Raw genomic sequence first — 25,331 nt, 5'->3', positions numbered from 1 at the left:
TATTCTTTACATTAGTATTTTATATTCATTTTATATTAATTTCTTACTGTTTTTAGTACTAAACACTACACTTATTCTCTACAAAATGTGTTTTTGGTATGTATTTTTGAGTGTCCAGAACAAATTAATTGGATTTACATTGATTCATATGGAGATAACTCTCGATTTTTATTGGTTTCGTATTTCGCCAATTGTTTTTTTTTTAATTCATTTTTTTTGGGAGGAGAGGGAGAGACAGAGAGAGTGAGAGGGAGAGACAGAGAGAGAAAGGGGGAGGAGCTGGAAGCATCAACTCCCATATGTGCCTTGACCAGGCAAGCCCAGGGTTTCGAACCGGCGACCTCAGCATTTCCAGGTCGATGTTTTATCCACTGCGCCACCACAGGTCAGGCTCACCAATTGTTTTTGGATGGATTATCGACTAAAACCAAGGCATCCCTGTACTTCAAAAGGAGAACAAAGGCCCTGGCCGGTTGGCTCAGTGGTAGAGTGTCGGCCTGGCGTGCAGGAGTCCCAGATTCGATTCCCGGCCAGGGCACACAGGAGAAGCGCCCATCTGCTTCTCCACCCCTCTCCCTCTCCTTCCTCTCTGACTCTCTCTTCCCCTCCCGCAGTCGAGTCTCCATTGGAGCAAAGGTGGCCCAGGCGCTGGGAATGACTCTGTGGCCTCTGCCTCAGGTGCTAGAATGGCTCTGGTTGCAACAGAGCAATGCCCCGGATGGGCAGAGCATTGCCCCCTGGTGGGCATGCTGGGTGGATTCCGGTTGCACGCATGTGGGAGTCTGTCTGACTGCCTCTCTGTTTCCAACTTCAGAAAAATACAGAAAAAAAAACCCTAAAAAAAAAAAAAGGAGAACAATTAATGGTGATGCTTGGATTGAAGGTTAGCTTGTTTTGAGAAAACTTGAATAGGGAGTAGGAAGTTAAAGCAGCATATGTGCCCTGTACCCCTCCTTTCCTTCAGTGCCCTTCAGATTCAAGTAAGAGGATGAGTCCTTACAAGGAAAGAGAAACCTAGAAAGCAACAGTGTCTGAAAGAGTTACAAATACAGGATAGATGGCAAAATTCTAAGGATTTTGTAATTATGTAGAAAAACAGGCCAGAGCCATCCGCAGCGTGCAGAAATGGAACAGAAGACCATTTCTTTGTAAAACAGGTAGAAAATGTTAGCATCTGAGTTTTATCTATTTAAACTGTGATTTCCCATCTATTTAAATTGTGATGGATGCTAGAAGGGATTTGAAGTTGATTAAAGAATGATATCTAGGGAAAAGTCAAAGCTAGCAAATCACCTTGGGAAAACTTGTGGATGAATGAACATTTTTTTTATTTTTTTTTATTTTGAGATAGAGGTAGGAAGAGATAGAGAGGACTGGGATGGGAGAGACAGAAGCATCAACTCATTGTTCCACTTAGTTGTGCACCCATTGATTGCTTCTCATACATGCCCTGACTGGGGATTGAACCTGTGACCTCGGGGATCGAGCCAGCAACCTCAGCATTCCTGTACAACGCTCTATCCACTGAGCCACTGGCCAGGGCAAGAATAAACATATTTTCAGCATAGTGGCAAAGACTAAGAATCCTATCTTTATGCCATTATAAGTTATGGGTTGCTTCAGTCTTTGCCTTACCTGTTTTACTCTGTAAATCTCTAATATTCCTGCTCTTGTTGTTAAAAAAACCTATTTAATGATTATAGTGAACTCTTTTTTTCAATCATTCATTCAGTAAATGTTTATTGAATGTTTCCTTCTGTGGTAGGTAGTGAGGATACCATAAGAACTGATCAGGCCTGACCTGTGGTGGCACAGTGGATAAAGTGTCCACCTGGAATGCTGAGGTCGCATGTTTGAAACCCCGGGCTTGCCTGGTCAAGGCACATATGGGAGTTGATGCTTCCTGCTCCTTCTCTCTCTGTAAAAATAAATAAAATCAGGAAAATAAAGAACCAATCAGAACCAGTGTTTATTGAAGTGCTTTGTGCCAGGTATTTTGCTAAGTGCTTTGTGTCATTGAGGCTTTTCATTCTCCTAACAGCCTTATGGTGTAGCTACTTTTAGTCTCCCCATTTTATAGATGTTGAAATTGTGGCACAGACAGGATAAGCAGTTTGCCCACAGTCATGGCATTAGTAAGTGGCAAAACCAGGATTTTAAATCAAGCAGCTTGGTTCCATAGTCTCTTGCTTTTAATCCCTAAATGATAATGATTCTAAACTACTTTAAACAATTTTAAACTTTCTAAACTCTTGTCACTATACTAAGACTAGAATGAAAAAAAAAATAGACATTGTTAATGCCCTTATAGATATTATAGTCTAAAAGAGAGGCAGTAAACAAAACAATGCACTAACAAATATATAATTGCAAAGTGTGTAAAGTCTTATGATGGAGAAGTAAAAGGAAGATTATAATAGGGGAACCTGAATTATATTGGAGCTTTGGGGAGGTTTCCCTGAAGAAGTGATATTTCAGTAGAGACTAGAAGGATGAAAAGGAAAGGTAAAGGGGATAGGATGTAGGACAGCCTTGGGATGGGAAAGAACTTGGCACATTTGAGAAACTGAAAGATTGGTGTGGCTGGAATACATACAGTAGGGGAGGAAGGGAAGAGGCTTAGTTCAAGGAAAGATGCTTAAGTAGGACTGTCAAGGAGTTTGGATTTCTTTTCTAAGTATAATTGGAAGCCTTTGAAGGTTTTAAGAGTAAGTGTTGTGACCTGTATGATTTTTTTTTTTTTTTTTTGTGGCAGAGCCAGAGAGCGAGCCAGAGAGATGGATAGGGACAGACAGACAGGAAGGGAGAGAGACGATAAACATCAATTCCTCGCTGCGGCTCCTTAGTTGTTCATCAATTGATTTCTCATATGTGCCTTGATGGGGGTGGGGGAGTGGGGAGGGCTACAGCAGACCAAGTGACCCCTCGCTCGAGCCAGCGACCTTGGGCCCAAGCTGGTGAGCCCCGCTCAAACTAGATGAGCCCGCGCTCAAGCCAGTGACCTGGGGGTCCCGAACCTGGGTCCTCCGCATCCCAGTCCAACGCTCCACCCACTGCGCCACCACCAGGTCAGGTGTGACCTGTATGATTTTAAAAGATTGCTCTGGGCCAGAGGTCGGGAACCTTTTTGGCTGAGAGAGCCATGAACGCCACATATTTTAAAATGTAATTCCGTGAGAGCCATACAACAACCCGTGTACGTTAGGCATTAGCCAATAAAAATTTGGTGTTGTCCTGGAGGACAGCTGTGATTGGCTCCAGCCACCCGCAACCATGAACACGAGTGGTAGGAAATGAATGGATTGTGATACATGAGAATGTTTTATATTTTTAATGTTACTATTTTTTTAAATTAAAGATTTGTCTGTGAGCCAGATGCAGCCATCAAAAGAGCCACATCTGGCTCGCGAGCCATAGGTTCCCGACCCCTGCTCTGGGCCCTGAATGGTTAGCTCAGTTGGTTAAGAGTGTCATCCGGAAACAATGAGGTTGTGGGTTCCATCCTGGGTCAGGGCGCACATGGTAAGCAACTGATAAATGCATGATTGAGTGGAACAACAAATGAATGCTCCCCTTCCCCCTCCCCTCTCTCTCTCCCTTCCATTCTATGTCTCTCTAAAAATAAATCAATCAATATTTTAAAATAAAATTAAGTACTGGGCAGATAACTTGGTTAGTTGGAGAGCCGCCCCAAAACAGAGGTTGCTAGTTCGATACCTGACCAGCGCACATACAGGAACAGCTCAATGTTCCTGTCTCTGCCTCTCTGTCTCTTTCTCCCTGCCTCTCTGGAAGAAAAAAAAAGAAGAAAAAAATTGTGTAAAATTTGGAAAGAGAAGAAGAGGGGGAAGTATGATAGTTAGGATGTCTTACACTGGTCCAGGCGAAAGATAGTGGAGATGGAGGAAAGTAGAAAGGTTCAGGAGGTATTTTAGAATTAGAACAGGCAAGACTGGGAAGAGGGAGGTGTCGAGTATGATACCCAGATTTCTGGCATGAGCATCTGGATAGATGAAGTTGCCATTTCTGAGAAGGAAACACTGGAGGAGGAACAGATTTTGACTAGAGTTGTGGAGTGGAAAGAAGACCTCAATTTTAGTTGTGCTAAATGTGAGATGTGTGAAAACATACAAGTGGAGACATCAAGCAAGCAGTCTTTGAGCTAATACTCAAAAATGGTTCTGGAAGTAAATCTGGATGCTCCTGGTATATAGGTGGTATTTACAGACAAGGAAAATGGAGGACATTACTTAGAGGAAAAGTATGTATAGACTAGGAAGACAAGAGTGCTCAGGACCCAGCTCTGAGGAGTTTAAGAGGAAATCTCAGAAATGGAGAGGGGAGCATATTTCGAGAAGGAAATGATCTACCTGTATTTTGTTTAGCAACACAGATCATTGATGATCATAGCAAGAACAGTTTTTGAGGAATGTAGGGCCAGGAGCCAGACTGAAGTGTATTTAAGAAGTGGGAAGGAAAAAAGTGGAGATGGTCTGTATATTTTGATTATGAGTATGTCTGTCTCCCCAAATAATACTTTAAGAAGTAATATAATAAGGTTCGTGAAGATAGGAACAGTACCTTTTCATTTTTGTGTTCTTGGCTGCCTAGCCTTGGTGTCTTTTTTTTTTTTTTTTTTTTTTGCCTTGGTGTCTTTTTGTTGTTGTTTTTTTAATTTTAGCTTTGGTGTCTTGCCAGGAGGTTGTATCATTAAAGGAGAAAGATGGGAGGGAATGAGAATATTTGCAAAATTTGGAGAGTAATAATTCTCATGGTTTTTATGTCACCTTGGGAGTTTAAGGGTTTATGTACTTTTCAGCTTTGCTGTTATTAGCCTTTTTTTTTTTTTTTTACCTTCCTACACCGTAGGTCTTTGTATTTTGGTATTAGATTTTACAGTTCATTCCTTACCTTTGTTTTTCTTACTGTTTTCATGTGGTTATTTTGCTATAGTTAATTAGCTGATGTGCTTGGTTATTTACTTTGTTTATCTCTTTATTTATTCACTTATTTATTGGCACTTATTTCCATACCGGATGCTGTATATTTGTGACTCTAGACTTGATTTTGGTTTTTATTTTGTGTCTCATTTACATGTTCTTTTCTCAGTTTAATTGGCTATATTGAAATAATATTAAACATTCTGGCCACCATTCTCCCTAGAATTTTATATCATGCTGTTCCTGGGAAGGGCTAGACATATTTTGGATATCGTCTTTGTTAGTTCTCCTAGCCTCCTCCTCTTTTTTTTTTTTTAAGATTTTTATTTATTGATTTTTACAGAGAGAGAGGAGGGGGGTGTAGAGTGAGAAGTGTCAGTTTGTAGTTGCTTCACTTTAGTTGTTCGTTGATTGCTTGTTGTATAGCCCATGGTTTTGAACTAGGGACCTCAGCATTCCAGGTCGACACTTCTGTGTCACCACAGGCCAGGCTCTCCTGGCATTCTTAGAAATAAAATTATTGCTTTAACACAAAATTAGCCATTTTAAAGTGAACAATTCAGAAACATTTAGTACATTCACAATGTTGTATAACTGCCATCTCTGTCTAGTTCCAAAACATTTCTATCACTCTGAAGTAAAACTTCTTACCAATTAAGCCATTTTTTTTCATTTCTCCTTTTCAGCAGCCCTTGGAAACCAGCAATCTGCATTCTGTTTTTATAGATTTATTTATTCTGGATATTTTGTATTATGGAATCATTCACTATACATATAACCTTTTGTGTATGTATATAATACAATTTGTTTATCCATTTAACTGTTGAACATTTAGATTGTTTCTACCTTTTGGGTCTTGTCAATAGTGCTACTGTAAACATGTATGTACATGTACCTGTTTTCAGTTGTTTTAGAGTAGGTATGATTTGAACCCAGTTGTTGGCTGGGTTTAGATTGGGATTGAGAATTTCTTTCCTGTATGTTTAATTTTTTGAGGAACTGTGTTCTCCTAACATACTGGTTTTATTATTTGCATTTTACTGATGTAATTGAGGCACAACGTCTGCATCATTTTAACTTCCTATCATCTTTAGAGCAAGTCAGTGATGGAACTGGTAATTTAAGACTTCATCATGTTCTTTGTCTAAGGTGACCCATTTAAAGCCATGTTGCATTTACATGAAGCTGTTTGGAATGGGCTTCCTATGTTTTATAATCTCCTTAAGAGATATTGTTCAGGTGGTATTAAGCAGATGTTCTCTTTCCATAGAGGATAAGACAAGAGGAAATATGCTTTAATTGCAACAGAAGGGATATAGATTACAAATTAGAAAGAATTTCCTGACTGCAAGTTACTGGAATGTTACCAAGAGAGTTTGTGAAATATCATCCCCAAAGACTTAAGTTACTATCTTTCTAGGATGATTTAGGTTTGGGCCTGTTGAGAAATGAGGGAGGTAATAAAGATGACTTGCTGACGTCCTGGGTAACCCCAGAATATAGGTGTTTGATAGTTAATCAGAACAGTATTTCTGGCATTTTTTTAAAACTTTTTTTTTACAGAGACAGAGGGGGTGAGGGGACACAGACAGGAACAGAGAGAGATGAGAAGCATCAATCACCAGTTTTTCGTTGTGACACCTTGGTTGTTCATTGATTGCTTTCTCATATGTGCTTTGACCGTGGGCCTTCAGCAGACCGAGTAACCCCTTGCTCGAGCCAGCGACCTTGGGTCCAAGCTGGTGAGCTTTTGCTCAAACCAGATGAGCCTGTGCTCAAACTGGCGACCTCAGGGTCTCAAACCTGGGTCCTCGGCATCCCAGTCCGACGCTCTATCCACTGTGCCACCGCCTGGTCAGGCTATTTCTGGCATTTCAATGAGTATATTTTCATTTTTTAAAAAAAATAATTTTTATTTATTTATTCATTTTAGGGGGGGGAGAGAAAGAGAGAGAGAAGGGGGAGGAGCAGGAAGCATCAACTCCCATATGTGCCTTGACCAGGCAAGCCAGGGTTTTGAACCAGCAACCTCAGTGTTTCCAGGTTGACGCCTTATCCATTGCGCCACCACAGGTCAGGCTATTTTCATTTTTTTATGAATAAATTATCAATAGAGAGTAGGTGAATTGCTCAGAGTCTCCTGATAAAATAGAAGGTTAACATTCTGACTCATACTGAGGGATATGTTCTTTATTATATGTGTTCTTCATGGCTGTATATATTTTTATTTTTTATTTTTTATTTTTTTCTTCATTTTTCTGAAGCTGGAAACAGGGAGAGACAGTCAGACAGACTCCTGCATGCGCCCGACCGGGATCCACCCGGCACGCCCACCAGGGGCGGTGCTCTGCCCCCCAGGGGGCGATGCTCTGCCCATCCTGGGCGTCGCCATATTGCGACCAGAGCCACTCTAGCGCCTGGGGTGGAGGCCACAGAGCCATCCCCAGCGCCCGGGCCATCTTTGCTCCAATGGAGCCTTGGCTGCAGGAGGGGAAGAGAGAGACAGAGAGGAAAGCGCGGCGGAGGGGTGGAGAAGCAAATGGGCGCTTCTCCTATGTGCCCTGGCCGGGAATCGAACCCGGGTCCTCTGCACGCTAGGCCGACGCTCTACCGCTGAGCCAACCGGCCAGGGCCCATGGCTGTATATTTTTAAATTTTCATTTAAAACGTTGTTTTATAGGATATATTTTTTGTTATAATTTTTTTTCATCAACCATGGGGATCAAAGCCAACATCTCTAGCTTATATATAGAGTACATGATTTGAGAGTTGTTGGCTGGGCTTAGATTCAGACTGAGAATCTCTTTTCCTCTAAAAGTTAATTTGGGACCTGTGGTGGCGCAGTGGGATAAAGCATCGACCTGAGGTCGCCGGTTCGAAACCCTGGGCTTGCCTGGTCAAGGCACATATGGGAGTTGATGCTTCCTGCTCCTTCCCCTTCTCTCTCTCTCACTCCTCTCTCTCTAAAAAATCAATAAATAAAAGTTAATTTGGTCTCCTGTTATACTTGTAGAAATGCGAACGTATTATCAATAATAGACAAAGGTAATAGATTCTTAATGACTAGTTTAGGAAGTGCCAGGTTAAAGTTTTTTGATGAAGGTACATATGACATAAACATATTTTTGTTTTGTAGTGCCTGGAGAAATAGAAGCCCAGAAGATAGGCAAATGAACATTAGCTTCTGGTGCAGAACATGAACATAAAAATACTCATTAAATGCAATATTAAGTTCCCGGTTTAAGTGCTTCACTTAGGAAGTACCAATGTTGAGATGCTCAGAGCAGCATTAACTCATTCAACCTGACACTTAGGGGTCTACATTAGAGTATCTCATAACAGATCTCTTGTGTCTTATTAAAATCATATTAGGAGATCCATGTGTTATTGACTGGGAATCTAAGCTGGGTGGGTTTATTTCCACTGGTGCCTTATTTAATGAAGGATTTATTAGGTTTGTTTATTTCATTTAAGCTGTGGGAGCATTTACTTGTTCACTTTCCTGCTGCTGACATTATCATCAGATATGTATATGTGTTGAGCTTTCTTGGCTTGGCAACCACTGTTACTTTGCAGAATAAAAGAGAAACTTTTCTTGCCAAAGGTTATATAAATGGTGAGTGGCAAAACTAAGGTGCAAAAGGCAGTTTTCTGTTTTAAGCTAGTGTTTTTCAAATTGTGTTCTTTGGAGATGCTGAGGGGTAGCTGTGAGAGTCAAGAAGAGCTTTGGTCTTACCACACTGCTTAAACCAGAGCAGTTCACCTTTAATCTGTTTAATATTTTAATGTTTTCACATATTTTATTTGGAAAAAGGATTTTGCTTCTTTAAAAAATTATTTTTTAATTATTAATTTTAGAGAGAAAGGGGGAGAGAGAGAGACAGGGAGACAGCAACATAGATACGTTCTTGTATGTACCCCGAATGGGATCAGACCGGCAATTTCTGTGCTTTGGGACAACACTCTGGCCAATGGAGCCATCCAGCCAGACTGGTGGGGAGTGGAGGGTGTTACTTCTTTTTATTTATTCTTTTTTTTTTTTTAGAGAAAGAGAAGGAAGCGTCGACTCCCATACATGCCTTGACCAGGTAAGCCCAGGGTTTTTGTTTTTTTTTTCTGTATTTATTTATTTTTTATTTTTTTTAGGGACAGAGAGAGAGTCAGAGAGAGGGATAGATAGGGACAGACAGGAACGGAGAGAGATGAGAAGCATCAATTATCAGTTTTTCGTTGCAGCACCTTAGTTGTTCGTTGATTGCTTTCTCATATGTGCCTTGACCGTGGGCCTTCAGCAGATCGAGTAACCCTTTGCTTGAGCCAGTGACCTTGGGTCCAAGCTGGTGAGCTTTTTGCTCAAACCAGATGAGTCTGCGCTCAAGCTGGCGACTTCTGGGTCTCGAACCTGGGTCCTCCGCATCCCAGTCTGATGCTCTATCCACTGCGCCACTGCCTGGTCAGGCAAGCCCAGGGTTTTGAACCGGCGACCTAAGCATACAGATTGATGCCTTTATCCATTCTGCCACCACAGGTCAGGCTGGGGTTACTTCTTTAAGAAAAAAAGAAGGAAAGAAAATCTAGAAGACCACTGAGGAATCATGAAGAGAAATTAGTTAAAACAACTTGAAGATTGAAAAGATGGCTAAATTATCTAACTGTCAGTCAGGAGGTTGAGTCAGAGTTTGAAGAGGCTTGATGTCACAGTCATATATGCAGTGCAGTGCTCTATTCTTAGGGAATGTAGGATAGTGGGGAAAGAGCATGGACTCTAGAGTTGGATTTCTAGCCCTGCACCTGGATAGCCATGCAATTTGGAGGTACTTCTTTAAACCTGGTGTGCACAAATAGACAATGGCATGATAACACCTGCCTTTGAAGAGTGGTAAGGATCAGCCTGACTAGGTGGTCGCACAGTGGATAGAGTGTTGGACTAGGATGCAGAGGACCCAGGTTTGAAACCCCAAGGTCACTGGCTTGAGTGTGGGCTCATTCAGCTTGAGCATGGGCTCGCTAGCTTGAGTGCGGGGTCACTGGCTTGAGTGTGGGATCATAGACACGACTCCATTGTCGCTGGCTTGAGCCCAAAGGTCACTGGCTTGAGCAAGGGGTGACTTGCTCCGCTGTAGCCCCTGCCATCAAGGCACATATGAGAAAGCAATCAATGACCAAGCAATTAACGAACAACCAAGATGCTGCAACGTAGAATTGATGCTTCTCATCTCTTTCTCTTCCTGTCTGTCTGTTCTATCTGTCCCTCTCTCTGACTCTTGGTTTCTGTCAAAAAAGAGTGATAAGGATAAGAAATAGCATATAAAGTGCCTGGCTCATAGTAGATACCCCCAAATATTATCTACTACTAAGATGATGATGTTGATGGTAATTTTGTAGTATGTTGACATTTTCCTCCCTAAACAGGAGAGATTCTAGAATAGCTCCCTCCCAAGTGCCTGAAGAGCTTCTGCCATATCAAGGATAGGCAGTCTTCATCTCTCTCTGTTCTCATGATGGGTGCTTAACATGGTTGTTCTTGATAAAGTTGCTCTTCAAACTGCAATTTAAAGTTGATCTTTAAATTGTGCATGATTATTTATTCATGGATGCATCTATCTTTGCTGAAATGAGAAAACTTGAATTTATTAAGTTCATTTTCATTGGACTTGTGGAAAGGAACCGCAGTGAGTTGAGATACCTGGGTTTTTGTCTCAGATCTGTGCTTGGTGGTCTTGCAACAGTAGATAGGGGAATTTAACTTTTAAGATCTTAAGTTCAAAATGATGTCTAAGTTACTTTTCATTCTGTACATCCATGATTTTGACCAAAGAGGTTAAACATACGTTATTTTCATTGCCAAAATTTCAAAACATCATAGTATTTTTTTTTGTTTTTGTTATTCTGAAGTTTTATAATAGTTTAAGCAAAAACTGACAACAGTTGCTGGGGAAAAGTTGTAAAATAAATTTGTAAAATCTTAAATGCTTCTCACAATATTATTTTTGGAGAAGGAGTCTTAGGCTGTTTTGAGCTGGCAAGATTCTGTTCATACTTACTGAGCATGTGCAGGGCAGTGTTTGTATAAAAGGACATTGTAGACCTTTTGCCCAGGAATCAAGAATGGAAATATATAACTTTTAGAATATCAGAATAGAATTAAAACTAAGAACAGTTTTAAGGTTGCTAATTTGAGGATTATCATTTGCTTTTCGGAGGATTGTTGGATTCTTTTTTTTTTTTTTTTTTTTTTTTACAGAGTCAGAGAGAGGGATAGGTAGGGACAGACAGACAGGAACGGAGAGAGATGAGAAGCATCAATTATCAGGTTTTCGTTGTGGCACCTTAGTTGTTCATTGATTGCTTTCTCATAAGTGCCTTGACTGTGGGGCTACAGCAGACCTAGTAACCCCTTGCTCAAGCCAGTGACCTTGGGTCCAAGCTGGTGAGCTTTTTGCTCAAACCAGATGAGCCCGTGCTCAAGCTGGCGACCTTGGAGTCTCAAACCTGGGGCCTCTGTATCCCAGTCCGACGCTCTGTTCACTGCGCCACCGCCTGATCAGGTGATAATTGGATTCTTTAAACCTGTAGTACTTTGTATTTCCTTGTTGAGGATGACACTTGCCACGTCAGTGTGGTAGTCAGTAATATATACCTAAGACCGAAAGTGCTCTGAGGTTGAAGACCTCTTCTGTTCTCTCTCTCTCTCTTTTTTAAATTTTGTTTGTTTTTTTCCATCTTTTTGTCCCTGTCACCTACAATAGGGCTTAACACAGAGTGTAGTCCCCAAAAGTATGCTGAATGGAAAAAAAAATATCAAAGTCAGCAGATATATTTAGAAAATGGCTTCAATCTAAATACTGTATACTTGTTAAATTTATTGAATCTCTTGTTTTGGCATGCAGTAATGTAGAAAAACCTGATAATGTGGAAAAACTACTTTTATAGTGTTGAACTCCGACTTTACCACTTACTGGCTGTTTGATCATGGGCAAGTAGTTCCACATTGGGCCAGGTTTCTTTGTGAAATGGGAGTAGGGTAGGAGGAAGCTTTAGAGACAGAGTATATAAAACATTAACACTTAATAGTAGCACTAGCTATTATTACAAATGGATGTCTTAAAAATCATTAATACATTTTGTACTTCTGCTTGAGGGAGGAATATATTTTCACAGAATTTTGTTTGCTATGGCTAGAGTATTTGGGAACATTATCCCCTCTTGCAATTTTCTGCTGAAAAGAAATCATTTAGCATTTCTTCCTCTGTGGGCCTAGGATAGTTCCATGGAGGAGTCATAGAGGGGGATGGGATTCTAGAATAGCTGCTGTGAAGACCATGTTTCTTCCTTTTTTTATTTTTTACAATTTTATTTATTGATTTTAGAGGAGAGAGAACATGAAGGATGAGGGAAGGAGTGGGAAGCACCACCTCAAAGTAGTTGCTTCTCTTATATGCTCTAACTGGGCAAGCCTGGAGTTTCAAACCTGTGACCTCAGCATTCCACTGCACCACCACAGGTTAGGCTGAAGATTGTGTGTGTGTGTGTGTGTGTGTGTGTGTGTGTGTGTGTGTGTTTAGCAAGAGGGAGAGAGAGAGAGACAGACAGAGAGAGACAGAGAAAGAGAGAGAGGGACAGGCAGGGACAGACAAGACAGGAAGGAAGAGAGATGAGAAGGATCAATTTGTAGTTGCGGTGTTTTAGCTCTTCATTGATTGCTTTCTCATTTGTGCCTTGACTGGAGCCTCCAGCCAAGCCAGTGACCCCTTGTTTAAGCCAGTGACCTTGGGCTCTAGCCAGCGACTTTGGGCTTCAAGCCAGCAACCCTTGGGTGCAAGCCAGTGACTATGGGTCATGTCTATGATCACACGCTCAAGCTGGCGACTCTGCACTCAAGCCACATGAGCCCTCGCTGAAGTTGGCTACCTTGTGGTTTTGAACCTGGGTCCTCAGTGTCCCAGGCTGATGCTCTATTCACTGCACCACCACCTACTCAGGCAAGACTGGGGTGTTTTTTTGTTAGTTTTTTGTGTTTTTTTTTTTTTCTTGTGACAGAGACAGAGGGAGAGAGGGACAGGCAGACAGGAACAGAGAGAGATGAGAAGCATCAATGCCTTGTTGTGGCACCTTAGTTGTTCGTTGATTGCTTTCTCATATGTGCCTTGAAGAGGGGGGTTGGGGGACTACAGCAGACTGAGTGACGCCTTACTCAGACCAGCGACCTTGGGCTCAAGCTGATGAGCCTTGCTCAATCCAGATGAGTCCATGCTCAAGCTGGGGACCTAGGGGTTTTGAACCTGGGTCCTCTGTGTCCCAGTCTGACGCTCTGTCCACTGCACCACCGCTTGGTCAGGCAAGACTGGGGTTTTTGCAGATCTTTTTAAAATGTTACTTCTGTGCTGCTAACTCAGCTACTATATGTTATTAGCATGGTAGACATTTGTCAGGTTTGCCGCAGTTGGAAAATATTCTATGCCTTTCATCCTGCTTGGTGCTTAAAGATTTATTTTTATTTTTAGCTTTCTATGCTATAGTGATAATAAGTAAAGGTAATACATAGTATATATGATCCCATTTTGATACAAGAAACAGAAACTGTATTACTTGTATGCATGTTTGTATGAGCAGTGAGTTTGTGTGCTTATCTCAAGGGGGTGAAAATAAGAGGGGTTTGGAGGGAGGTAGACCACAGACCATTGTTTACTTGTTATAAGGAGCATGTGTTACCTATTTTTCCAAAACTTAAAGTTTTGACTTTATAATAATTATAGATTTACATGCAGTTGGCAAGAATAGCGAGTGTGAGAGAGAGATCCTGTGTGCCCTTTATGCAGTTTCCCCCAGTGGTAACATTTTTTTTTAAAGATTTTATTTTTAAATTGATTTGAGAGAGAGAGAGAGAGAGAGAGACGGTGGGGTGTGTGTGGGGGGAGTGGGAAGCATCAACTCATAGGTGCTTCTCATATGTGCTTTGACCGGGCAAGCCTGGAGTTTCAAACTGTTGACTTTAGCATTCCAGGTCCATGCTCTATCCACTGCGCCACCACAGGTCAGGCTGAAGGGTAACATTTTACAAATCTACACTTTACTGTTATAACTAGAGTATTGCCACTGACAGTCAAGATACAAGTCAAGGTAAGGAACATCACAGACTACTCTGCTGGTGCCCTTATATAGCTACCCCCACACCCAAATTATTGTGATCTTCCAGTGCAGTGGATGAAGGTACAATAAAGCTTTGTGCAGAGAATCAAGGGAAATTATCCACTGGGGAAGGTGGCCTATTTCCTCCTACCCCAGCCCTATCTGTAATCTCTGGCAATCACTAATCTGTCTCCCTTTGTTATTTCAAGAATGTTATGTAAATAGACTCATACACAGTAGTATGTACATTTTGAATTGGCCTTTCTCCTCAAAATTCCCTGGAAATTCATCCAAGTTGCACATATCAATAGTTCCTTTCTTTTTAATTGCTGAGTAGTATTTGGATGTACAACTTGTTTACTCATTTGATCATTAAAGAACATCTGAGGGCCCTGGCCAGTTAGCTCAGTGGATAAATCATTGGCCGGGTATGCAGAAGTCCCAGGTTTGATTCCGGTCAGGGCACACATGAGAAGCCACCAACTGCTTCTCTTCCCCTCCCTCTCTACCTTCTCTTTCTCTTCCCCTCTTGGAAGCCAGTGGCTCGATTGGTTCAGCCTCAGAAGTTGAGGATAGCTTTGTTGATTCAATCATTGGCCCCAGACAGGGGTTGCCGGGTGGATTCTGGTCAGGGTGCATGTGGGAGTCTGTCTCTCCTCCTTTCACTTAAAAAAAAAGGACATCTGAGTTTTTCCCAGTTCTTTGCTATTATAGTAGTACACACATTTTTGTGTAAATGTAATTATTTTTATTTCTCTGGGCTAAATGCCTGAGTGCAATTACTGAATCATATGGTATTTATTACTTTTTTTTAATTAAAAAATTAAAGGTAAAATAACTAATTATATGGTTCCTTTTCAAAGTGCTCAAACCCTTCATTCTTGGTGCACATAACTCATCTACCTTGATTTCTGATGCTTTGCTCTAGCATCAAAGCAATAATAGTAACACTGTAGTTTCCATGTCTTTTTCATCTGATGATCTGTGTATATATTACACATACTAATTAATATTTAAAACACTGGGAGGCAGATAATGGTTAGCTCTGGTGAAGTTAACTCCTTTACAGTCAGGTGGGTTGGCGTATGAACATCATGGAATTTGCCTGAGAGGTTATAGCATGAAACATTGTGTTCTGACTCAAATTCATTTAGATTTATTCATTCTCTGTGTGTCTCCCCAATCAGCTCTTTATAATTATGACCTGGGTGTGAGGATATGAAAAAGTTTCTTTTCTCTATCTGAGGTTTAATGCTTGTTTTATAGAAGCACTGTGTGTAGTGGTTATAGTGTGCACTTTGGCAACTGGTTTCATTTTTTATTTTTATATTTTTACTTATTGATTTTAGTGAGAGAGGAAGAGAGAGAGAGAGAGACAGGAACATTGGTCTGCTCCTGTATATACCCCAAGTAGGTATTGAACCTGCAACCTCTGTGTTTCGGAACGAGCTCTCGTCCAGGCCTGATTTCATTTTGCAACTTTCTACCATGTGGACAAATTATTTAACCTCTCTAAGCCTCAATTTTGTGATTAATGAAATGGGGATAATAATATACCTATCTTCATATGTCATTTTGAGGAATAAATGAGGCAGTGTGTGGAAAAGTGCTTAGCACTGTGAGTTGTATATGTTCAATGAGAGTTAGAAGTATTGCTTGAAAAAGGTGTTCTAATCTACCACTTTATCAGTTGGTTAATAATTGGATAAATATTGGGATTTTTTCATCATGTACTTATAGAACTTTAAGATTGCTGTTATTTTTCGAGTAAGGATACATCCTTTGAATGCTATTCAAATTTAGTTCATTTTATTATTATTTATTGGAGTGACATTGGTTAATAGGATCAAATAGGTTTCCATAGAATCCATAACACACAGTTGTGGATATTAGAGTCTAATTTTATTTTTTTATTATTATTTTTTTTAGAGAGGCAAAGGGGAGAGAGCAAGAGAGAGAGAGAGAGAAGAGGGAGGAGCAGGAAGCATCAACTCCCATATGTGCTTTGACCAGACAAGCCCAGGGTTTTGAACTGCCGACCTCAGTGTTCCAGGTCATCACTTTATCCACTGCGCCACCACAGGTCAGGCCTAATTTTATTTTTTTAGATTGATTTTAGAGAGAGAGGTTGGGAGAAAGAGAGAGAAACATTGATTTTTTGTTCCACTTATTCTTGTGTGTTGATTCTTTTAAAAGAATTTTTCTTTAGAGACAGGAAGGGAGAGAGATGAGAGGCATCAATTCGTAGTTGTGTCACTTTAGTTATAGTTGTTCATTGATTGCTTCTTTTACATGCCTTGCGGGGAGGTGGGGCTCAACCTGAGCCAGTGACCCTTTGCTTAAGGCAGTGACCTTGGGATCAGGTTAATGATCCCATGCTCAAGCCAGCAACCCTGTGCTCAAGCTGATGAGTTTGTGCTTAAGCAGGATGAGCCCGTGTTCAAGCTGGTGACCTCAAGGTTTCAAACCTAGGACTTCAACATCCCAAGTTGATGCTCTGTCCACTGTGTCACCACCAGTCAGGCTTGTATGTTGATTCTTGAATATCCTTGATCAGGGATCCAACCTGCAACCTAGTCATTTTGGGACAACAGTCTAACTATCTGAACTAACCAGCGAGGGTTAGAATCATACAGGTTTCAAGTATACATTTCTGTGATATATGATCTGTATATTTCTTTTTTTTCTTTCTTTTTTTTTTTTTTTACAGAGACAGAGTCAGAGAGAGGGATAAATAGGGACAGACAGTCAGGAATGGAGAGAGATGAGAAGCATCAATCATCATTTTTTTGTTGCAACACCTTAGTTGTTCATTGGTTGCTTTCTCATATGTGCCTTGACCGAGGGCCTTTAGCATACCGAGTAACCCCTTGCTCGAGCCAGTGACCTTGGGTCCAGGCTAGTGAGCTTTTTTTTTTTTTTTTTTTTTTAAATATTTTTATTTTATTTATTCATTTTTAGAGAGGAGAGAGAGACACAGAGAGAGAGAAGGGGGGAGGAGCTGGAAGCATCAACTCCCATATGTGCCTTGACTAGGCAAGCCCAGGGTTTCGAACCAGCGACCTCAGCATTTCCAGGTCGATGCTTTATCCACTGCGCCACCACAGGTCAGGTCGGCTAGTGAGCTTTTGCTCAAACCGGATGAGCCCGCGCTCAAGCTAGCGACCTCGAGGTCTCGAACCTGGGTCCTCCGCATCCCAGTCTGATGCTCTATCCACTGCGCCACCACCTGGTCAGGCAGAAAGTGATTATAAATGATTAATTGCCTTTCTTTAATCTGTTCCCCTCAAAAACATTATTTTCCATATTTTTTTCCTAGCATTTATCAGTACTTGAAAATATCATTAATTTTTAATTACATAAGTAATCACTTAGACTTTTTGAGAGCGGAAATGTTCTTGTTCACTCTGGTGTTCTTCATGCCTAAAATAGTGCTGAATACATAGTAGATGTTCAGTAAACACTCAGCTGTCTGTCATTGTTTTTGCTTTCTCTCCTTCCCCGTGTTTGTTATTTGGAAAGTTGGGGAAATGGAATCCAGCTTCTAGTCAGAGCTTAAAGTGACTAGGATCTAAAATTCAGTGTCTTATTTTGATTGGCTGAGGAATGTGATTGGTGTGGTAGAGGGGCATCTGGACTTTTTACTATAAGCGCTGTGCCCTTAATAGTTTGACTTCTTTTCCTGAAGCCTTCAGGGAAATTTTTCCTTTCCCTATTCTAGTCAGCCAAGAACCTGACCTGGGCTGACTCTAACATTGGAGAACACTGAACCCAGTATCTGCTGAGCCAAGGACTGGGAGTCAGGCTCTGATAGTATCTGAAGGAAAAGCCTGAATTCAAATCCTGCTTTGGCCATTGACTCATTTTACCAACCTAGATGAATTTCTTAGCTTCTTTCAGGTTTTATTTTTATTTGCCTGATGGGTAATCTCATCTGTCCTGGAGCTTGTGAGAGTTCCTCGGTTAATGTTCTAAAGCTTTTTACAATACTGTTGCTGTGACTCCTGGGGTTTCCAAAAAGTGTGGGTGCAGTGTGGTCCTCTTGGGAGGAAAGTTGGACTCTTTTTCTCCCAAGACTGTAGACAACAGAAAGATGTGATCTTTTGTGATTTGGCTGTATCTACTTCAGCCTCCTAATACTGTTGGTGAATGAAAGGTATGTTGTTGCAAAAGTCTTTAGGCCTGTTTGCTTGAGGCAGCCAAGGTCAGTTCCCATTTCTGGGGTTAATCTGTTTTTCCTTCTGAAATTTCTTTCATCCAAAGATACCCTTTTTTTTTCTTTTTCTTTTTTTTATATTTCTGAAGCTGGAAACAGGGAGAGACAGTCAGACAGACTCCCGCATGCGCCCGACCGGGATCCACCCGGCACGCCCACCATGGGGCGAAGCTCTGCCCACCAGGGGGCGATGCTCTGCCCATCCTGGGCGTCGCCATGTTGCGACCAGAGCCACTCTAGCGCCTGGGGTGGAAGCCACAGAGCCATCCCCAGCGCCCGGGCCATCTTTGCTCCAATGGAGCCTTGGCTGCGGGAGGGGAAGAGAGAGACAGAGAGGAAGGCGCGGCGGAGGGGTGGAGAAGCAAATGGGCGCTTCTCCTGTGTGCCCTGGCCGGGAATCGAACCCAGGTCTTCCGCACACTAGGCCGACGCTCTACCGCTGAGCCACCCGGCCAGGGCCTACCCTTTTTTTTTTCAAATAAAATCTTTTTCAAACGCTACCTTTTTTTTCTTTTCTTGCTTACAGAAAATCTCTTGCCAGTTTTGTGCACCTAAGGGAAGCCTTCCTGGTCTTGATTTTGTTTGATAGCTTGGGACTCAAAATTTGAGCTTTATTTTCTCAATTTGGGTTCAGTGGTTTCCTTCTTGTTTTTCCTTGAGTTTTCAGGGGTTCTTGTGTTCTCAGCACACTGTTTCCTCTAGAATAGTTTGCAGATAAAATGTCTGTTGGGCAGATAAAGTGTATTATGTTCACTTTGTTAAAGATGGCGCTGCCCACGTGGAGGCCGTTGCCCAGGTGATATTAATGTGTTTCTCTGTGGGCTGTGGGCAGGCAGGATCATTGTAGCCTGGGGCTTGGTTTTAGGACTAAGCCTTTCCCACCCTTTTTGATGTGGGGTGGTACAATCCCATCATGTCTCTGATAAATGACTTTGTATTAGAGACTTCCCTATTTTGTATATTGGATTAAAGGTTTGGATTTCTACACTATAAAATAGGGGCAGAACAGGAGCTTGCTCTCTCAGTTCCTGAGATTAGCATTAGAGAGCAGAGAGCAGAGAAAGGCCACGTGGAGGAGGCCAGGAAAGGCAGCCAAGATGGCAGAGTGTTGAGTGAGAAGCCAGTTAGTGCAGAGTTTGTGCAGAGTTTGTATCTGGGATAAGGAAGGAGATGGGGAACTGAGGAGAATAAGGCTGGTGAGCTAGAAACCTTTGATTCTAGGAAACTTGGATAAGTCAGTAGCTTTGTGAGCACTGAATGTGAGTGGGTTTTGGAGCCCAGTGTGTGTTTTTACTTGCCCACCGGGTGCAAGCTAGAATTAAAGAAGATGGCTCATCTGTTTTTGGTTCCGTTGTTTCTTTACCGACTGTCCGAATCCAATGCGAACCTGCATGAGCCGGGCTGCTGTGATGGTGGCCCTGGCCATGGCTTCTGGCTATACAATGTCATTTTTTTTCCTTCATTCTCAGAGGTTAAGTGGAAGTAAGGAAGATTGTCGGTCTCAAATTTGGGACTTATGGCTTTCTGTTTCTAGCTTTGATCACTTTTGTTTTTGAACACAAACTCTCCTGTGTTTTGGACCTTAGGTTACATCATTGTAAGTTATTTTAGAAAGCCTTAGTAAGCAAATCTGTGGCTGAAAAGTTGGTGCTTTTTTCCTCTTCTTTATTATAACAGTAATTAGAATTTATTTAGTTTTGTAACCTCAAAGCATTTTTCATTTTTCTGAAGCTGGAAACAGGGAGAGACAGTCAGACAGACTCCCGCATGCGCCCGACCGGGATCCACCCGGCACGCCCACCATAGGGCGATGCTCTGCCCACCAGGGGGCGATGCTCTGCCCCTCCGGGGTGTCGCCATGTTGGCGACCAGAGCCACTCTAGCGCCTGAGGCAGAGGCCACAGAGCCATCCCCAGCGCCCGTGCCATCTTTGCTCCAATGGAGCCTTGGCTGCGGGAGGGGAAGAGAGAGACAGAGAGGAAAGCGCGGCGGAGGGGTGGAGAAGCAAATGGGCGCTTCTCCTGTGTGCCCTGGCCAGGAATCGAACCCAGGTCCTCCGCACGCTAGGCCGACGCTCTACCGCTGAGCCAACCGGCTAGGGCGACCTCAAAGCATTTTGTAAAGTTGTTAGCCTGTTTGTGACATAGTGTGTAGAGTTCTTTATTCTGAGTTTATATATTAAAAAATGTTGGAGTTGGTAGTGTATATAAGAACAAAAAAGAAGTTACATTGCATATCTTCTTGGTCAATTTGGGCTGGCAATCTTTGTGCCAGGTATTTGGTTCATTATTAGCTCTTTACCTGACTTTCTAGATGGAGAGACCACTTGTATTTTAGAGTGTTTGTAATTCTGAGCATAGGAGCAGTAGAGAGTGCAGGTTCTGACTGTGAGCATTTTATTTCCGGATTTTGCCTTCTTATAAAGGGACTCTGTATAATATTGGTTTGTGTTGGTTTTGATCCTATCAAATTATTTGCTTTCAATTTGTCAGGTATACTCTTTCACAGCCACTGAATTTTCCTTTGCACTTTCTCAGAACTGTAGGTACCACACCTCTTTGTGCAAACTCCCCATTTATTGTATACTCTGGTTACTGTTGATTCCTAATTGCTTTTTATTTTATCTTTTTGCTTTTTACTTTAGAAAGTAATAATCCTACCTTGAATTTTTTGTACTCCATTTCTTTTTTTTTAATTTTTATTCATTTTTAGAGAAGAGAGAGAGGGGGAGAGAGAGAGACAGAGAGAGAGAAGAGGGGAGGAGCTGGAAGCATCAACTCCCATATGTGCCTTGACCAGGCAAGCCCAGGGTTTCGAACCGGCGACCTCAGCATTTCCAGGCCGACGCTTTATCCACTGCGCCACCACAGGTCAGGCCTCCATTTCTTTTAAGATACTCCAAGGATAGTATTCTTTTAAGATAGAAAGTGTAACTTTTAGTTCATACATAAAGGAAAACTTGAAATTCAGGGAGAGTGTGACTTGTCCAAGAATATGTAACAACTCAGTGGTAAAGATGAGTTATTGGATCTTCTTACTACTTAGTCTTATCTTTGCTCTTAAATCACATGACATTTATGTCTGGTATTCTAAAATGTAACCTCCCATATTCACATCCCTACTCTCAGAATACACCTACTGCCTGTATATTTTGTTCTAAACATGCTGTGTTTCAGATATGAGGATGAAAAAGTATTGCTTCCATTTCTGTGGCATGCATTTTGTCTAGTTTTCTATTAAGATTTTATTTATTGGTTTTAGAGAGAAAAGAGAGAAGGTTCGGGGAGGAGCAGGAAGCATCAATTCTTAGTAGTAGCTTCTTTTTTTATTTTTTTTCTGAAGCTGGAAATGGGGAGAGACAGTCAGACAGACTCCCTCATGCGCCCGACCGGGATCCACCCGGCACGCCTACCAGGGGGCAACGCTCTGCCCACCAGGGGGCAATGCTTTGCCCCTCTGGGGCATCGCTCTGTTGCGACCAGAGCTACTCTAGCGCCTGGGGCAGAGGCCAAGGAGCCATCCACAGCGCCTGGGCCATCTTTGCTCCAATGGAGCCTTGGCTGCGGGAGGGGAAGAGAGAGACAGAGAGGAAGGAGAGGGGGAGAGGTGGAGAGGCAGATGGGCACTTCTCCTGTGTGCCCTGGCTGGGAATCGAACCTGGGACTTCTGCATGCCAGGCTGACGCTCTACCACTGAGCCAACCGGCCAGGGCCAGTAGTAGCTTCTTGAATGTGCTTTGATCAGGCCAGCTGGGGTTTCAAACCAGTGACCTCAGCATTCTAGGTTGATGCTTAACTACTGTACCACCACAGATCAGATTGTTTTTGTTTTTGTTTCGTACTGATGGGAATGATTTTGTCCTGTTCCTTGCTCTGTCGCCTGGCCTCCTTGTGATAATGACATGGGCATGATGATGTGACTAGTTGAGATCAGGTTGGCAATGATACAGTCTTATCTTTCTGGAGAAATTTGATTTGTAGAAATAGAGTTTATAACCTTGAACTCATTAACACCAGCCCATAACTGACCACATTTTTTTTTTCCACTTAGATGTTTATGAGAGTTTGGGGTTTGGTTTGTTTTTTTCTCATTACTTGATATAAAGATATACATATGTTCATTCTTTTTTTTTTATTTCATTGGTTTTTAAAATTGAATTTATTGGGGTAACATTGGTTAATAAAGTTATATAGATTTCAGGTGTACAGTTCTATAATACATCATCTATATATTATATAATGTGTTCACCACCCCAAGTCAAGTCTCCTTCCATCACCATTTGTCCTCTCTTTTCCCTCTTCTACCTCCCTTCTGTTGTCTGTGTCTTACCAGTTTTTATTTTTATATTTTGCTTTATCCCTTTAACTTTTTCTCCCAGCCACCCAACTGCTTCCCCTCTGACAGCTATCAGTCTGTTCTCTGTATTTTTGAGTCTCAGTTTCTGTTTTGTTATTTTATCTTGTTCATTAGATTCTACATATAAGAGAAATCATATGGCATTTGTCCAGTTTTTAAATTTTTTAAAATTTATTGATTTGAGAGAGAGAAAGACAAGAAACATCTATTTGTTGTTCTACCAACTTTTTTTTGAGGTTGTGAGGAGGAACATTCCATTCCTGTATATGTGCCCTGACCAAGGACTGGGGATCAATCAAACCAGCAAACTCTGAGATTCAGGATGATGCTCTAACCAGTTGAGCTCTGTCCAGGGCTGTTGTTCCCCTTATTTATGCATTCATTGGTTGAATCTTGTATGTGTCCTGACCGGGCATTGAACCTACAACTTTGGCGTATTAGGATGATGATTTAACCAACTGAGCTACCTAGCCATGGCCTATTTTTAATTTCTTGAGGTAACTTTATACTGCTTTCCACAGTGACTGCACAATCTGCTTTCCCATCACCAGTGCATGAGGGTTCCCTTTTCTCCATATCCTTGCCAACACTTGTTTGTTGATTTATTGAGGATTGTCATTCTGACAGGTGTGGGGTACTATCTCATTGTGGTTTTAATTTGCATCTGGAGTGATTAGTTACACTGAGCATCTTTTCGAATGTCTATTGGCCATCTGTGTATGTCCTCTTTGGAGAAGTGTCTGTTCAGGTCCTTTGCACATTTTTCAGTTAGATTGTTTGTGTTTTGGTGTTGAATTGTATAAGTTCTTTAAAAATTCTATTAACCCCCTATGGGATGTATCAATGGTGAATATGTTCTCCCATTCAGTAGATTGTCTTTTCATTTTGTTGATGGTTTTCTTTGCTGTGCAGAGACTTTTTAGTCCCATTTGTTTATTTTTTCTTTTTCTTTTCTTTTCTTTTTTTTTTTTTGTATTTTTCCGAAGTGAGAAGCAAGGGGAAGGCAGGCAGGCTGACAGACAGGCTCCTGCATGCTCTCGACCAGGATCCACTCAGCATGCCCACCAGGGGGCGATGTTCAGCCCCTCTGGGGCATTGCTCCGCTGCAGCCTGAGCCATTCTAGCGCCTGATGCGGAAGCCATGGAGCCATCCTCAATAACCAGGCCAACTTTGCTCCAGTGGAGCCTTGCCTGTGAGAGGGGAAGAGAGAGATAGAAAGGAGAGGGGGAAGAGTGGAGAAGCAGATGGGTGCTTCTCCTGTGTGCCCTGGCTGGGAATTGAAACCGGGACCTCCACATGCACACCGGGGCCAACGCTCTACCGCTGAGCCAACTGGCTAAGGCCTCTTGTTTTTCTTGCCCAAGGAGATATATTAGAAAAAATATTGCTACAAGAAGTGTCTGAGATTTTACTGCCTATGTTTTCTTTTAGGAGTTTTATTGTTTTGAGTCTAACATATAAGTCTTTAATTCATTTTGAGTTTACTCTTGTGTATAGTAAAAGAAGGTGGACTCGTTTTATTTTTTGGCATGTATCTGCTCACTTTTCCTGACACCATTTATTGAATTGACTATCTTTACCCCATTGTATGTTTTTGTGTCCTTTGTTAAATATTAATTGACCATAATTATTTCTAGGCTCTCTATTCAGTTCCATTGATCTATATGTCTGTTTTTATGTCATACCATACTGTTTGATTATTATGGCCTTAGAGTATAGTTGGATATTAGGTATTGTGATTCCTCCAACTTTGTTCTTTTTCAGGATTGCTGTGGCTGTTCAGCTTCTTTTGTGGTTCCATATAAATTTTTAGAATATTTATTCTAGTTCTGTGAAATATATCATTTGTATCTTTTTAAATTTTTTTTTTTTTTTTTTTTTTTTTTTTTTTTTTTTTTTACAGAGGCAGAGATAGACAGGGACAGACAGACAGGAATGGAGAGAGATGAGAAGCATCAATCATCAGTTTCTCGTTGCGCGTTGCAACTTCTTAGTTGTTCATTGATTGCTTTCTCACATGTGCCTTGACCGTGGGCCTTCAGCAGACCAAGTAACCACCTGCTGGAGCCAACGACCTTGGGTCCAAGCTGGTGAGCTCTTTGCTCAAGCCAGATGAGCCCACGCTCAAGCTGGCGACCTCGGGGTCTTGAACCTGGGTCCTTCCGCATCCCAGTCCGACGCTCTATCCACTGTGCCACCACCTGGTCAGGCTATCATTTGTATCTTGATAGGAATTGCATTCAATCTGTAGATTGCTTTGGGTAGAAAAGACATTTAAATGATGTTAATTCTTTCTATCCATGAACATGGTACATGCTTTCACTTATTTGCTAACTACTTCAGTGTTTTTTTCCCCATTTTCTTTATTTCCTTTTCAATAAGTTTAAATCTTTGAGGGGTATAGCATTACATGGATTTTATGTCAAAAGGTTTCATAAGGATGGTTGCTTCAGAATTTAGCATGAACCATGCCACTGTTTCCATTAACACAAATTACCTTTTCTAAGATTACTCTGGTTTTGTTTGGTTTGCCATGGGTAGTCACTGTGTTGTTCTTACTTTGTACACATAAGCGCGTCTCTTGCCTAAATTCAGTTTCATCTCAAGTGTCAACACCTTCAATTTTAAGAAGAGTTGTATGTTCCCTCAGGTTCCAGAGACCCCGCTTATTAAAAAGCCAGCAAAAAGG

General features: G+C 41.6%; 1 protein-coding gene across 19 annotated transcripts in view; it reads left to right on the top strand.

Annotated features, from left to right (window-relative positions):
- Positions 1-25,331, top strand: part of AMBRA1 (autophagy and beclin 1 regulator 1) — a 237,122-nt gene that overhangs the window by 13,483 nt on the left and 198,308 nt on the right. For 11 of the 19 annotated variants that reach the window (XM_066251426.1, XM_066251422.1, XM_066251431.1 and 8 more), the window contains exon 2: positions 8,986-9,028. The exons of 2 other annotated variants lie outside the window; for them this stretch is intronic. The gene's annotated coding sequence lies outside the window, so the exon portion shown is untranslated. Of the gene's footprint in view, positions 1-8,985; positions 9,029-15,998; positions 16,153-21,017; positions 21,156-25,331 lie in introns of those variants that run through there. 6 more of the 19 variants (XM_066251424.1, XM_066251417.1, XM_066251416.1 and 3 more) reach the window with 3 other exon arrangements.

This window comes from Saccopteryx bilineata, chromosome 1 (assembly GCF_036850765.1).
Source record: "Saccopteryx bilineata isolate mSacBil1 chromosome 1, mSacBil1_pri_phased_curated, whole genome shotgun sequence".
NCBI classification, from domain to species: domain Eukaryota; kingdom Metazoa; phylum Chordata; class Mammalia; order Chiroptera; family Emballonuridae; genus Saccopteryx; species Saccopteryx bilineata.
Note: the sequence above shows the minus strand (reverse complement) of the source record. Positions and strands in the feature narration are given on the sequence as shown.